Genomic DNA, 14754 nt, shown 5'->3' with positions numbered 1-14754 from the left:
TCCCAAGGTGAGCTCGTAGAAGTTTACATTTATGAGGGAAATATTTGCTTTGCAAATGCAAGCATGATATCACAAATTGAAAAATGTTTTAACAGTTTTTTTTTTTTTCCTTTGGTGGTGGTGGTGGTGGTGGAGGTGCTGGGGATGGAACCCCAAATGCACTGCCACTCCCAGTACCACAGGACAAGGAACTGAGTTTCTTTTGTGTTCTATAGGAATAACACTGATAACCTGCTCTTCATCTAGTTGTCAGGCAAAACCAACCTGTAACCCTTGTAGTCTGTTATAAATCCTAATTCACGAAATAAAAATAGAGTATTAAATTGATATATGACCCCAATAACCAGACTCTCTTCCACAAGGCCCAACTCTTAAAGGTTCCACCACCTTCCAATAGTGTCATTTGGCTGGCAACCAAACCTCTAACACATGGGCCTTTGAGGGACAATTCTAAACCATAACAAGTCCTGAGCACTAAATAGTATGTTCTTCACTACCACCTCCCCTGCCATGTGTAATTCAAAAGAAAAAGCAGATGAAATTCAACAAAAATTTACAAAGCTGGATTTCTGTACCCCAGAAAGATATATTGAAGTCCTAACCAGAGTACTTCCAAATATGGCCTCATTTGAAAGTAGGATCATTGAGATATGATTAAATTAAGATGAGGTCATACTGGAGAAGGGTGGACCCTCAATGCCATATCACTAGTGACCCTATAAGAAGAAGAGAAGGGACACAGACATACAAAAGGAGAGAGCGCCATGTGACAACAGAGGCAGAGAATGAAGTGCTGTGGCTAGAAGCCAAGGAACACCAGGGACTGTCAGCAAAACATCAGGGTCTTGAAGAAACAAGGAAAGATACCCCCTATAGCTTTCACAGCACGCATTGTCCAGCTGACACTTGAATTTGAGACTTCTGGCTTCCAGACCTGAGAGAATAAATTTTGATTGTTCTTAACTAACCAGTCTGGTCCTTTGCTACAGTAGCCCTAGGAAACTCACCTAAAGGGCAGAGGAGTTCTAATTGTTGTCATGATGGGTAGGGATGATCATCTCATGCCTTTTTTGTTTGTTTGTTTGTTTCATTTGGGAAATGCAAAATTCATTCTTAAAATTCTTCCCCTGTCCCTCTTTTCTGGTGCCTTTGGTCTTCTGGTGCTCAGGGTGCAGTCTTGGTCAGCTCATTATATATCTGTAATGCCAGATTCCTGGGACCCCAATAGACCTCCAGGAGCTGAATTTGATGCAATCACACAAGAGTCTTTATTGTAAGCTCGAGCCTGGACTCACAACTGTTCCCAATGCAGCGGTCCCAGGGAGTGAGTCCTGGTCCTTTGTTCAGTGAGATTTTATAGGTTTTTTGGGGATACTCTATGCGTCACAACATCACACAGCAAATCATTCCATACCACAGGAAAGTCAAACAACAACTCTTAACATTGATTAGCACTTTCACTGGCGGGAACAAGTTGGGTAGGGGTGATTGGTTAGTACAAGAGGGGGATTCCTTTGAACTGATTGGTTTAGGCCACGAGGGGTGTACGTGCTAAACTACATGGTTTCCCAACATGTTATCAACCACAATAAACTACTGGGGGGGTCATCTGGCATTCCAGGTATTTTTCCTGTCTCATGCTGATTGGTGGTTGCTAGGGGGGTTGCTATGGGACCTCACTTAGCCCGAGTCAGGGACACCTGGCGCTGCAGATCTCTCCTGTTATTTGTAGACAAACAACTCAGCAGGGTGGGTATGTGCTTAGGAGTGCTCTGTGGGGTTTTTCCCAGGACAAGGGTCACGCCCCCTTCCTTAGGACAGGCTTTGAGGTAGAAGCTGGTTTCTCAAAAATGGAGTCACACCAGTTTCTCATATCTACCCCTATAGTTTTCAGTGAGGGGCTATCATTACAAAGCCCCCATACAATATTCTACTTGGTTATTGGGGTCATATATCAATTTAATACTTTATTTTTATTTTGTGAATTAGGATTTATAACAGACTACAAGGGTTACAGGTTGGTTTTGCCTGACAACTAGATGAAGAGCAGGTTATCAGTGTCATTCCTATAGAACACAAAAGAAACTCAGTTCCTTGTCCTGTGGTACTGGGAGTGGCAGTGCATTTGGGGTTCCATCCCCAGCATTTAGTATCATTTAGAGTAATTTCACTGCCCTAAATATCCTTGCTCATACACATTGTAAAACAAGCTAAAAGGACCCAGATAAAGCCAGACAGTCACCATCTTGAATCCCAGGAACCAATCTGGCTAAACCTCCCCCTGCTCCTAAGTATTAGCAGTGCCCTCAAAAACAGGAAGCTTCTGTTGACAGACACTGTGAGTCCAGGGAAGGGTGTCCCACAGTGACACAGAAGAGCTATAGGAGCAGCCAAAGGTGACTGTGAGGGTCAACATGTTGGGTCCACTCCTCCTGCCCTTATAATCTCCATCAATAAATCATGATCTCCATGCAATTTTTTAGAAAATAGATTGTTTTTTGTTTTTGTTTGCTCGTTTGTTTTGCCCAGAGCAGTTTTAGGTTCACTGTAAAACTGAGCAGAAGGCCCAGAGAACGCCTAAATGCACTCTGCACAGCCTCCCTCATTATTATATCATGTATCTGTGTGTTACGTCTGTTAACAGTAACATAACATCACCACATTAGGACTCACCCTTGGTGTTGTACCTTCTATGGGTACAAATGTATAACAACACGAATCCTCCATTTAGTATCATTTAGAGTAATTTCACTGCCCTAAATACCCTTGCTCATTCACATTGTAAAACAAATTAAAGCTACCTAACCGTGAATCCATTCATTTTCTCTTCCATTGTATGTATGACAGTTTCTCTGCACCTAGAATCTTATAACACTAAAAGTTATTTTTAAAAATCTTTGCTGATTTGGTAGCTGAAGGTTAATATCTTATTTTTTATTTTATAGTGAGTTTTTATGGTTATTCACTAATAACCCATATGTAGTTGTTGGTTTTTTGAATTATATAAGATGCCACAGAACATAAAACCTTAATGAAGTCCAGCTTATCAGTTATTTCTTTCATGAACCACATCTCTGATGTTGTAGCTAAAAAACCAAACCCAAGTTCATTTAGGTTTTCCTTCTATGTTTTGTTCTAGGAGTTTCATAGTTTTGCATTTTACATTTAGGTCTGTGATCCATTTTGTGTTAATTTTCTTTTCTGGTACTGGGAATTGAAACCAGGGTGTTTTACCAATATCCCTAAACCTTTTTTATTTTTTAATTTTGAGACAGGGTCTTGCTAAGTTGCCAGGCTGATCTAGAACTTGTGATCCTCCTGTTTCCACCCAACCAAGTCACTCAGATTACAAGCATGCACTACCGCGCCAGCTTTGTGTTCATTTTTGTCAAGGATGTGAAATCTATGTCTATATTCAGTTTTTTTTGCATGTAGTCTTATTCTAGGGGCATGAAGTCTAGTCGTTCCAATACCACTTGTTTAAAAGAACATATTTTACTATTGTGTTGATGTTGTTCCTTTGTCAAAGATCACCTATTATATTTATGTGGGCCTATTTTTTTTTATCTATTTGTCAATTCTTTTGTCAATAGGATATGTTTTGATCAATGTTGCTTTACAGTAAGTCTTGAAGTCAGGTAGAGTCAGTTCTCCAACTTTGTTCTTCTCCTTTAACAATTGTGTTGGCTATTCTGGGTCTTTTACCTCTCCATGTATATTTTGGAATCCATTTTGTCAATATCCACAAAATGACTTGTTGGAACTTTGATTAAGATTTCATTGACTCTACAGAAGAAATTGGGAAGAACCAACATCATGACAATATTGAGTTTTCTTATGTTAGTCCAGTTTCCATTACCATATTGAAATACCTGAGGTTGGGTAAGTTATAAAGAGAAGAAGTTCATTTAGCTCATGGTTTAGGACATTCCAGGGCATGGCACTGGCCAAAGCTCACCGTTGATGTTCACCTTATGTTAGATAGCATCACAATCACAGGAGTCTGTGCAAGAGGAAGAGATCACATGACAGGAAGACAGAGCATAGGGAAGAGCTAGGGAAGAGCATAGGGAAGACCTCCCTCTAGGTCTTACCCCTTAAAGGTCCCAGCACCTCTTAACATCTCCACTCTGGGGACCAACACACAGGATGGTAAGGCACATCTAAACCACGGCACTTTGTATCCATGAACATGAAATATCTCTTTGTCTATTTAGTACTTTGATTTCTTGCATCCCCTTAGTAGTTTTCCTCATATAGATCTTGTTCATATTTTGTTAGATTTTCATTTTTGAGGGGAAAGTGTGCTAATTTAAAATGGCACTGTTTTAAATTTCAATTCTACTTGATATATAGGAAGATGACCCAGTTTTGTATATTAATCTCATATCCTACATAATATTGCTCTCAAGATTTTGAGATTGTGTGTGTGTTCTTTAGATATTGCACATAGATGATCACACATCATTTTTGAACAGTTTTTATTTCTTATTTCCCAATCAGTATACCTTTTATTTTTTTCCCCAAATAAGACTTCCAGCACAATGTTGAAAAGCAGTGATGACATACAAGATCTTTACCCTTTTTTTGATCTTGATGGGAACACTTTGAGCTTCTCATCACCATTAAATATAATGTTAGATATAGGGTTATTTTTGCAAGCATTCTTTATTAAGTGGGGGAGAGTTCTATTCCTAGTTTGTTGGGAATTATTTACTTACTTAGTTAAATTGGTAAAAATTATATGTATTTATAGTGTACCACATGTTTTGAAATATGTATACATGTGTAATGGTTAAATGAAGATAATGAACACATGCATCAATTCTTACTTGGGACCTCAGTTTGGCACCTGATATTTCTCATCTTAGGGTCTCAGCCCATACTTCCACTTCCTTATACAATAGATAATGCCCTATTTTTGTTTTATTTATTTATTTAGAAAAAACACCATTGCTTCACCCTTGAGAGCTCTGTTTTGTTCAAAAATCTTAAAAAATGTAGCTATACTTTGTTCTTGGTCCATCTGTTTTTTAAAAAAATAGACGTGGGACAGGTTGCAACCCTCTGCTTTAGAGTTAAAAATGAAAGCAATAATACCTTTCATTTATATAGCACTTTAGAATTTAAAAAGGAGTGCTTTCAAATTGCTTTTTTTCTATACTCAATTTTTTCAAAATAAGGTGACATAAAAGAAAAATGTTAGAAAAATAATGAACCTATGAATAAGGTATCTCTTTATGTCTACATCAAGTACCTAAGCAAGGGGAAAGTACATGAAGGATTTTAAAACTTTGGAAGAAGCTTTTAACCGCCATCATAAAATTATAATTTTATTATTTATTTCAAATATTCTTCTGTATTTCCTCAGTGATGGTCATGCTGTTAAAAAAAAAATTAGAGATTTTTCTTGTCTTATCCTGAAAGGAGTTATTCAAGGCTGATGATTAAACCCAACAAAGCTGCATTTTCATGCTTCATGTGTTTGCTGGTGTTCATGGTGTGCAATGGCCGGTCTCCAGGGAATGCTATCTCTCAAAGAGTGTCATGCAGGCAGCTTAAGTCAGGTGAGGTTGCCCCAAGCAGCTGTTAGTCTGCAGCTGTTAGTCACAGCCCAAGCCATCCATTACCTGCCCCCTACCGGACTGGTCCTTTTATTTGGAATAAAGACTTGTTAATGATGGAACCTTGGTTTTTCAGCCACACACACACACACACACACACAGGTATTTAAGAAAGACCTGTCCAGCTTCCTCCTTTTCCTCCTCCTCCCTCTGTCTCTTTCTATTTTGTTCTCTGCATAAACAGCCCACTCAGACTTTAGAGTAACCCACCAGACATCTTAGCCATTGTCTGCTGACTGAACCTCTATGCTTCCCCTACTGAGGAGGAGGGGACTAAAAGAATCCACAGAGGTGAAAATTGTGCATTTTACCGCAGTCCTTCCTCTTGATGCCTGGGAGAGACACGCGGGATTCCCTGCAGGCAGCCCAGCACTCCAGCCTTGGTGGTTTCTGCCCACAGGGAGTCACCAACCTTCTGAGGAAGTGGGCTAGTCTTAGTCTGTAGCTTCTGATGACTTCTTCAATTTCTTAGCTCTGAATATAATTAAGAAATCTGGCAGAAGAAAAAACTCAGTGAGATATAGGGCCTATCAAAACCCCCTCTGTCCGGAGTCCCTCCCTTGTCATGCTGTGCAGCTTCCCAAAGTCAGGCTGGACATCACCATCCATCTCCAACCCCCGTCCAGGCACGCTTAGGTTCTCATGATTCAACAGGGGCACTTTCCTTTCTCTAGATGTGATTAGGCGTGGTAAAATCCATGCTTGCCACACCTTTTAGTGTGACCTGGATCATTCCATACGATGTTGATTTATCTTGTAGTTACTTTTCAAATTTATGTCTCCAACAAATGTTTACTGATGCTTCGGTAGCACAGGGTTGGGTTCTTTGCCTCATGAATTTGAAGAATAAAATCCATGGACACAAGGGTGAGAGCATAATCACAGGATTTATTAAAGTAATAGAAAGAAAGCAGAGCTCCCTAAGAGGGAGAGGGTCCCCAGAGAGGGATACTGAAGAGTGGCTATTGTCTAGGGGTTTATGTAGATCTATAGGTTTAAAGAAGTCAACCCCTGTTCACTCCTGGGTAAGGCACTGAGTATCCATGAGGTATTCATGCAGCCTTTAGTCCAATCAAAATATCAATCAGGCATTTTCTTTGGAGACGAATGGACTCCAATCATATAGGTCCTGATTTTTAAAATAGCCTTTTTGTAAGGTTTTTTTTTTTTTAGCAAATGTCTGAAGGTACTGTTCGTACTCTACTGCCCAGGAAATTACCCCTGGGCCCATCTCCCTGTCTGCCTAGGCTTATCTCTTCCTCCTGACATCACTTCCACATGACAACTCCCATGCCCTTTGGTCAAGGAGGATTTTGGTCTTTAAAGAACTGACAATTTAGTAGAATTTTTTTTTTCTGTATCTGCTACCCCTCATGCTAAGGATTTGAGGCATTCAGTGTCTCTGGGCTGCTTCAAATCCTCTCAGCCCCCAACTATAGCTGCAGCCACTCAAATAATGCAGACTCTGAATGGCTTTAGGAAGTGTGGCCTGCTGGTGCCTTATATCTCAACAGGCCCATGTTAAGAACTTCTCACTTCCTATGGCAGGGCTTCTGGGATGCTGTGGCCTGGGTCTCCCCAGGGTGCCTGCTCAGCATGTAGGTATATGCAACCTGGATATTCACAATTTAAGTTCTGTGGGATACCTTGACCAGAAGGTGATAAGATCTTCCCATTTTCATTGCTTGTCTGAGAGAGCAAATCAGAAGCAATTCCACACCCTGGGAGATCCTGCAGTGATTAGCACTGCCATCAAAGACAAAGGATATAAGGAGTGTGGGCCTGCCATAATCCATTCAATTCCTGGTATGGCTCTCATATGGTCCAGATGGATTGTGGAAGATGCCAAGTGGGTTATGAAGATGTAAACAAAATATAATGAATTGCAATGGCTGTTCTGGGTGTGATATTTTTATTGGCACAGATTATGCTCCCCTTTTGGTACTTGGTATGTAGCTATTGATCTGGCAATGATTTTTCTCCAGTGGTCATCAATAAAAAGAATTTTTAAAAAGTTTGCTTTTATGGGTGAGTACACCAGGGCTTTCTTGAGCTCAGCTATGTTAACTGTCTGATCCTCTGTCATAATAGAATCTATAGGCATACTGGTTATCTGGATATTCCACAAATGGCTGTGCTGGTCCACTCCATTGATCATATCATCTAAGTGGAGCTGCTGAGTATAAATGGCAAGAATCCAGATGCCTTAGTAAATTACAAGTGTAGACGAGGGTGAGAGACATGTGTAATGAAACTCCAAGCATCTGTCACTAACACTTTGGGGTGTTAATGGTCTGGGGAAAGATGAAATCTTCCTAATAGTCAAGGAGGAATAGATATACTTTTGCAGTCTTACCAGTAAAAATAAAAGACAATGTGTTTTTCTAGCCTCTTTATATTTTTTTTTCTTTTTTAATTTTTTTTTTATTGGTTGTTCAAAACGCCTCTTTATATTTTGGAGACATACTACATATTATACTACTCCAGTTTCTCCCCCTGTGGCTGGTTTAGGAGAGGTTCTTCTCATATCTCCTTTGCAGAGGGGGAACTTGGGTCTCTTAAGGTCCTTGATGCTGAAATCTATGATAAAAAGCTCTGGTTTGTTCTTACGGCCTCAGTGATGATTCCTCCAATCATCACCACTTCTTCCTGCTGGCTGGTCCCTACCTTGGCTCCTGGTGGTTGGAAAAATCTGGGTAAACTCTAAATGGGCTCCCAGTTCTGCATAGTCTGTGATGTAACTGGACTAATTCATGAAGTATTCAATCAGCTTCCCCAGCTAGAGCCACGCTAACCTACATGGCACCCCTAGGAAAATCTATCCCTTTCATAAGTAAAATCTTGTTAGTATTACATATATTTCTTCTTAATAAAATACAACAAGCAATTATTTAAAAGTTACCGTAGGGATTCAGCTTGACACAACTGCAGCCATCTTGAGTTGTAACTACTGTGACTGCCCTGGGAAGCACTGATCTGCTTTCCCTGTATACCAACAAAGCCCTTAGAATAGCATGTGAAGCTTTATAATCAGACCCTGGTGTTCTCATTACCAGGTATGTGTCTTACGTCCTTGACATTAGCTTGACATAAACCCCGTGCATTTTCCACTTTCATGAAGTCACTTTTGTCCTGATCACTTTATAAGCCCCTCACTTCTGGCCCAAATCACAGGAATTCACCTGGAATTGCTGCTAGAGGACCATGCTTCTACCTGTAAGTCCTCAATGAATTGCTTGCTGTGCTTTCCTGGATTTGTCTGCCTCTTCCTTTGGTCTCATGGCATCTTAGGGCAGGTTCTCATGCATTGGGACTAGGTTGTTTGGAACAGTTATACCAAAATTGGAATGGTCATTATGGAAAAAGTGTGGAGATTTCTCAAAAAGTTAAAAATTGAACTCCCAGTCAATCCAGCTATCCCAGTTCTGAATATATATATCCAAAGGAAATTAAATCAGTATCTTGAAGAAACATCTTCCCTCCTCCCATGTTCACTGCAGAATTAGCCACAATAGCTAAGACGTGGAATCACCTAAATATTCACCCACTTATAAAGAAATTGTGGTAAATATACACAATGGAATATGATCTAGACTTAAAAAAAGGAAATCTTGCCATTTGCAATAACACATGTGAAACTGGAGGACATCATCCTAAGTGAAATAAACCAGTCACAGAAAGACTGTGTATTTTCACTTACTATCTGGAATCTGAAAAAGCACAATTCATAGAAATAGAGTAAAATGATAAAAACTGCTTGTCAGGGGAGGGGGAGGTGTTTGTCAAAGTCTCAGTTACATAGGATGAATGAGTTCTACATATCTAATGTACAGTATGCTGACTATAGTTAATAATACCACATCGTATATATGAAATTTGATAAAAATGGATTGATTTTTTTTCTTTCCATATTTTTCAGTTGTACATATGATGGGATTTGTTGTTAACATATTCATACATGCACACAATATGACAATATATTTCGGTATGTGTAATTTGCCAAAATACATTCTAAGTGTCATGTGTAACTAAAAAGAAGGAAAAAAACCCAATATATTTTGGCCAATGTCACTCTCTAGCACTTCCCATTTCCCTCCCTACCTCCTACTCCCTAGATCTTGTCTTCTACTAATCTTCCTTTGATTTTCATAAGATTCCCATCATTCCCTCCTTTCTTTTTCCTCTCTAGCATCCACATGTGAGAAAAAACATATGCCCTGTGACCTTCCGAGTTTGGCTTATTTCACTTAACAAAATGGCTTCAAACTCCATTTATTTTCCTGCAAATCACATAATTTCATTTTTCTTTATGGGTAAATAAAATTCCACTTTATATATACCACATTTTCTATCCATCCATCTGTTGATGGACACCTAGGCTGGTTCCATAGTTTGATGATTGCGAATTGTGCTGTTATAAACATGGGAATGCATTTATCACTGTAGTATGATGAGTTTAATTCTTTAGGATACATGTTGAGGAGGGGCATAGCTGGGTAGATGGTGGTTCCATGCCTAGTCTTTTCAGGAACCTCCATACTAATTTCCATATTTGGTTTTATTAATTTGAAATCCCACCAACAGTGTAAAAAATGTTCCTTTTTCTCCACATTCTTTCCAGCTTTTATTGTTTGTGTTCTTGATGACTGCCATTCTGACTGGTGTGAGATGAAATCATGTAGTTTTGATGTGCATTTCCCTAATTGCTAATGATGTTGAACCTTTTTTCTTATATTTGTGGGTCATTTGTATTTCTTCTTTTGAGAACTCTATGTTTAAATTCATTTGTCCATTTATTAATTGGGTTATTTGGAGTTTTGGTGTTTTTTCAATTCTTTATATATTCTAAATATTAATTCTGTGTCAGAAGAGAAGCTAGCAAAGATTTTCTTCCATTCTGTATGTTCTCTCTTCACATTACTAATTGTTTCCTTTGCTGTTAAGAAGCTTTTTAATTTGATGCTATCCCATTTATTAACTCTTGGCATTATTGCCTGAGCTTTAGGGGTCCTATTGAGAAGGTCATTGCCTGTGCCTACATGATCTTGTGCCTAGCAGTCTCAACCCTATATTTTCTTCTAGGAGTTGCATAATTTCTCTTCTAATTCCTAGGTCTTTGATCCATTTTGAGTTGAGTTTTGTGCAAGGTGAGAGATAAGGGCCTAGTTTCATTCTTCTACATATGTATAACCAGTTGTCCCAGCATCATTTGTTAAGAAGGCTGTCTTTTCTCAAATGTATGTTTTTGGTGATTTTGTCAAGGATCAGATGACTGTAGATGTGTGGTTTGTCTTTTATTCTGTACCATTGGTCTCTGCATCTGTTTTTATACCAGTACATGCAGTTTGTGTTACTATATCCCTGTAGTATAACTTGAAGTCAGGTATTGAAATGCCACTAGCATTACTTTTTTGGATTAGGATTGTTTCGCTATTCAAGGTCTTTTATTCTTCCAAATGAATTTTAGGACTATGTTTTTTAGTTTGTCAAGAATGTCATTGGTATTTTGATGGAAATTGTACTGAATCTATATATTGCTTTTGGTAATATGATCACTTTAACAATATTAATTCTGCCTATCCATTGAGCATGGGAGGTTTTTCCATCTTTTGAGGTCTTCTTCAATTTCTTTCTTCAATGTTCTATATTTTTTCATTGTAGAGGTCTTTCACCTCCTTTGTTAGATTTCTTCCTAGGTTTTTTTTAGGCTATTGTGAATGGATTTGTTTTCCTGATTTCTTTCTCAGCAGATTCATTTTTGTTATATAGGAAAGCTATTCATTTTTTAATGTTGATTTTGTAACCTGCTACTTCATCACATTTATTTATTAGCTTCAGCAGTTTTTTGGTGGAATTCTTTGGATCTTCTAAGTATAGGATCATATCATCTGCAAACACTGATAATTTGACTTCTTCCTTTCCTGTTTTTAATCTCTTTTATCTTCTTCCTTTTGTAATTGCTGTGGCTAGAATTTCCAACACTACATTAATTAAGAGTGGGCATTTGTCTTGTTTCAGATCTTAAAGGAAATGCTATCAGATTTTCCCCATTTACTATGAGATCAGTCTTAAATTTTTCATATATCGCCTTTACGATGTTGAGGTAGGTTCATCGTTCTGTATGCTAGACATTTTAATTATAATGTGTCATGAAGAGATTCTTTTTTTGGGGATTCTGAATGCATCCTGTATCTGGATATTCATCTCATTCTCAAATTTGAAAGTTTTCTATGATTATTTCCCTGAATAGGTGATTCGTTTCATTAGCTTACATCTTACAACACTTCTCAATTCCAATAATTCTTAAATTTGGTCTCTTAATGTTGTCCCAGAATTTTATATATTCTGATCATGATCACTTCTTTTCTTTAATATTGTCTGAATGTTCAAGACTGGCCACTTTGTTCTTCAGCTCTGAGATTCTGTCTTCAATATGGCCTACTCTATTAAAGAGAGAGAGAAAAAAAACATTTCATTTGGTTTATTATGTCTTTTGTTTCCAAGATTTTTGACTTGGTTCTTTTACAATATCTCTACCTCCTTATTGAATTTCTCATTTATATTCTGCATTGGCTTTCTTAGTTCACTCAGTTGCTTTCCTGTGTTCTCTTGGAATTCATTGATCGTTTTCATAATCATTCTTTTGAATTGTTTATCTGTTATTTCATCCACTTCAATACTAATACTGGGGGTGGTTCAGTTGCTGGTGAATTATGACCTTTAGGTGGTGATGCGTTACCTTGTTTTTTCCTATTTCTTATATTCCTGTGTTGGGAGATTTTATGCAACTGTTGGGATGTATTTCTCTTCCATTCTGGTGTGTGGGCCTTTTTAGGCACAGCCTTCATTGCCAGTGTGTCCTAGAGTGATCCATGATGGGTGTGGTATCCACAGTCTTTGTGTCAGTTCTCTCTCTTTTTTTCCTATAGTGAAGCAGCGACTCCTTCCTGAGACGTTTCCTTTTATCTCTGTTAATAGCTGCAACCTGCTTGTTTCTGCTTCTGAAATCATGTTTGCTCAGCAGCTGTGGCAGGAACCAGAACTGCCTGGAAAAAGGGAGAGAAATCAAGGCTACTTGACTGAGAAAGTCTTGAAACCCGGAAGTCTGTACTGTGTAAAAGATACAGAGAACAAAGGGCTGTGCTCAGCTTTCAGAGAAGACTCTTCTGAGACCGCACTGGTGCTGAATAACCCTTGCTCTTCTGCATCTCCAAGTGCCACTTGCCTCTTTTCATTGCCATAATTTTCCATTTTTCTTTAACAGTAGCAGTGGATGTCTATGAGAGAGGCTTGAGAGCCCACCCCTATCTATTCCTACTTGGGGCCTGATCATTAGTTTTGGTTTTTGTCTCTTCTGTTCTTCGTATGAGAGTATAACTGATGACTGAGTGTTGTTAATTTGTATGTGGAGCAAGGTGTGCTGTCTTTTAGCTGAGTTTAGTTCAGCAGCAGTCTCTGACCTGTGAACTTGTAGTGTCCCTGCAGGTTCCCAGCACCTCACAGACAGGGGGAAACAAACAATAACAACAACCAATGCAAACAACACACAGCATTAAAATAAATACCTGGTTCCTACTATGACATCTACAACATTAATTACTACACAGGCACGAAACAACAAAACAAAAGAAAAAACCAGGAATGGTGGTGTCAGCAACTGACAACAGCAAAACCAATAAGTAACCATGAACTAGATTTGGCTTTAAAGAAAGCAACAGGTGTCTACAATGGGATCTATAGCAGTGATAATTGCAACAGTATGAATAGTGGAGGCAAGAATTATAGTAATCAATTTGTTCTGACAGATGGTAAAAGTGCAGTTCATTAAGAGAAAAGAAAATGTGATGGGAAGATAGAACAGAGTTTACAACTTAAAATAGTGAACAGACAGAATGCAGAAGAGCTGTAGTGGGTGGTGGTTATAAGGAAGGAGGAGAAAAATAGAAAAAACAAAGTAAAGGTAGGGAAGGAGGGAGAGAGGGAGGAAGAAAGAGAGAGAGAAAGAGAGAAAACAAGATAATTTGGCTGTTAGAAGAAGAAGAGAGAGAAAATAAGAGAAGCAAAGAAAAGTAAAACTAAACAAAACAAACAAAACCCCCAAACCCTAACCCTCAAAAGACAAGGCTAGGGCTGGGGCGATAGCTCAGTGGTAGAGTGCTTGCCTAGCACTTGTGAGGCCCTGGGTTCGATCCTCAGCACCACCTACAAATAATTGGAATAAAGGTATTAAAAAAATTCCTTCCTTAAAAAAAAAAGACAAGGCTAGGTAGAGTAACTACATTTTAAAAAAAGGTAAAAATGAGGAAAAAAGAAACATATGTATGTATATATGTCCAATCAGTACAGCAAGAACACACACACACACACACACACACACACACACACCCGCCTCCCCTCCCCCAAAAAAAGGAAAAAAGAAAAAAGTAGCTGGGCGGGGTGGCTCATACCTGTAATCCCAGTGGTTCAGGAGGCTGAGACAGGAGGATCGCGCTTTGAAAGCCAGCCTCGGAAACAGCAAGGCGCTAAGCAACTCAGTGAGACCCTGTCTCTAAATAAAATTCAAAACATTGCTGGGGATGTGGCTTATGGTTGAGTGCCCCTGAGTTCAATCCCTGGTACCCCGCCTCCAGAAAAAAGAAAAAAAATGTTTCTTAAAAATGAAAGAATTGTCTCCATTGAGGAGGTCAAAATAGTTCCTGAGAATGGATGGTCACTGCCTATGCCCAGGTGTCCTTCTTTCCATTTTCTTATTGGACTATGTACTGAGATAGAGAGACAGAATGAGTGAGTGAGCAAGGGCTGGGGATTGTTAAACCCTTCCTCATTTTGTGTTGCTCGCCAAGCTGCAGCTGGAGTGACCTGAGACTGAAGCTGGTTGACACATCTCAGCTTCTCTTCTCATCAGCACAAGATAGGATGGAATGAGAAGTACTGTCCACCGGAATTTGGTCTGCACAAAAGAAATCCATGCACTCCCAGGTGGGGCCACTGCAGAGTTCTATGTGGAGAGTTCTTGTGGCTGGGGCTTAGATCTAATCAGGGTTTAGGGCCTTGGTTGGGTGGTATCTGCTCAGGAGAGATTAGATCAACACAACCCTAGGGCCCAACAGTTGCCAATCTCTGTCAGGAG

Source organism: Marmota marmota, unplaced genomic scaffold (assembly GCF_001458135.2).
Source record: "Marmota marmota marmota unplaced genomic scaffold, marMar, whole genome shotgun sequence".
Lineage (NCBI taxonomy): Eukaryota > Metazoa > Chordata > Mammalia > Rodentia > Sciuridae > Marmota > Marmota marmota.
This window is presented reverse-complemented; position numbering follows the sequence as displayed.